Below are 2262 nucleotides of genomic sequence, written 5' to 3'. Positions count from 1 at the left end.
TATATTAATAATAACAATTAATATTGACAGTGTGCTTATTCCAAATCAGGTCCTATGCTAATTGTTTTAAGTGGGTATATCATTTACTTCTCACTACATGCAAATAAGGATACTCAACTAGAAGACATCATTTTTAATATTGTGTTTCTAATATGCTAGAAATATCTTAAGAGACTTAACATTTTAAGATAGTTCTAGCATATTTTAAGGTTTACATCTTAAAACTGTCATATTTAGTTCTCTGAAGAACCATGTGAAGTAACTACTATTATTATCTCCATTTAGCAGAAGGGGCGATGAGGCCTAAAAAAGGAATTAAATTGCCAAAAATCCACAGCAGTCACTTTTAAGGTGTTTACATGCTATAAACTTCCATACAGAATATGATTCTATACTGACTCTCAAGAACAGCAAATTGTTGCATTATAGATAATCTAGCTTTATAAATGACAGTGAGAAAGCCAAAGATATCGGAGAATGGAGGAAGATAAGTAACTTCTTTAAGATCTTTGAGACTGAGTGATCGTACATGAAAAGCAAAGGAAATGTGCTCAGAAGATGTATCTAAATCAAACTGCTTTAAAATGTGGAGCTAGGAAAGCAAACAATATTTTATTCATGAAAAATCAGTGAGGATTGCTAGGGCTCAAAAAACTCTTAACAGAGGAAAAAAAGGAAGATTCCAGAGAATAATCAAAATTATTTCCCTAGATGGAAACAATATCCAAAAAGCTATTGAGATGCAGTTTTTTGTTTGTTTGTTTGGTTTTTTCAATTAAGAAGGAAGTCAATAACAGAACAAATGAGTAAAGGAATTCTATTTCATGCCTGGGAAGATTACAGTTGGCAATTATATCAGATTTGGACAGATCCATGAAAGGAGGAATTGGGATTTCAAGAAGAATATTGGAAAGAAAATTAGTGAATATAAAGATTTTGCAATTATTTTAAATGGATCTTAGATTGAAAAAATAAGAAGAAAGAGAAGTATAGGTAAGCATATAACAAGTAAGTTCAAAACTTAATTTCTGTAGTAGAAATATCCTACAAAATCAGGTTAAAACCTTCAGCTTTATTTGAACACTACACATTTTGTGTTACTCTATAACTATTTGACTATCTATTTTATACTTCAGAAAAGTTCAGTAAGCTGAATTGAAGAAGCAGCCTAATAGGAATTGTGTGTATGTGTTTGTGTATATGTGTCTGTTTCTGTGGGTCAGAGTGTTTGATCTCACAGCAGGAAACCAAACCAGCATTTTCATTTGTATAAAAATGAAATGTAAAAATAATTAAGAAATTAGACAGGTGAGGGGGAAAAATAGGACAGTGCCAAAATAAAAAGGACAGGTAGAATGAAACAGATACAAAGAATAAACCAAAATCTGCAAATATAATTGTACCAGATCAAGGTATGTATTTATAAGTAACTGACAAATTCATGTCTCAAAACAAGACATCCAAATCATAATGGTTTACTACACAGGACCATAGTTGGACTGTGGTTCAATTGCTCTAGATTTGGTTTGAATGTGTGACCCTGTTTCTGACTGTGGATGGATCGCCTTGTCCTAGAATGCAGTTGGTTTCATTCACAGTGAATGAATAGTTACTTGGAAAATTATCTTCTCATAAAACCAAGTCACAAGCCTGATTAAGGACTCAATTTAAAAGCAAACATAAACATTTACATTAGCCAAAGTGAGTCCAGCATCCAGAATCAGTACAGACAGAGTTTCATTCTCAGAAAAGGAGGATCAGCCAACTTTTAGAAAGTACTAATACAAACTATTCAGAAATATTGAATTAAAGACTGATTAATTTTCAAAAATTTTAAAACATGATTCTCCAGAATCATAGAAACCCTTTCTCATAAAACACAGTCTTTGGAGCTTATGATTGTCATTAGTTTGGAAAATAAGTAGAAAACTGGAGCAACACAAACATGTTCAAAACTATTAATCCTGAATTTCTAGGTTCTACCAAAAGGAAATGGTTAATGTTCAACCATTAGAAGAGGCAGCATATGATCAAGAGCCAATGATAACGAAGGAGGAAGTCCAAGGTTCATTAAAGGAATAAGCAAAGAACAAGGCACCAGAAATTGATGGAATAAAAACTGAAATATTTTTTAAAAGTAAAGTGACACAGGAGGCACTCACTCATCTCTGCCAAGAAATTTGGAAGACAACTATCTGGCTGACTGATTGGAAGTGATCCATTTTTGTGCCCATTCCAAAGAGAGGTGGCCCAACAAAATGC

The sequence above is a fragment of the Chrysochloris asiatica genome, unplaced genomic scaffold (genome assembly GCF_000296735.1).
Source record: "Chrysochloris asiatica unplaced genomic scaffold, ChrAsi1.0 scaffold00338, whole genome shotgun sequence".
NCBI lineage: Eukaryota > Metazoa > Chordata > Mammalia > Afrosoricida > Chrysochloridae > Chrysochloris > Chrysochloris asiatica.
Note: the sequence above shows the minus strand (reverse complement) of the source record.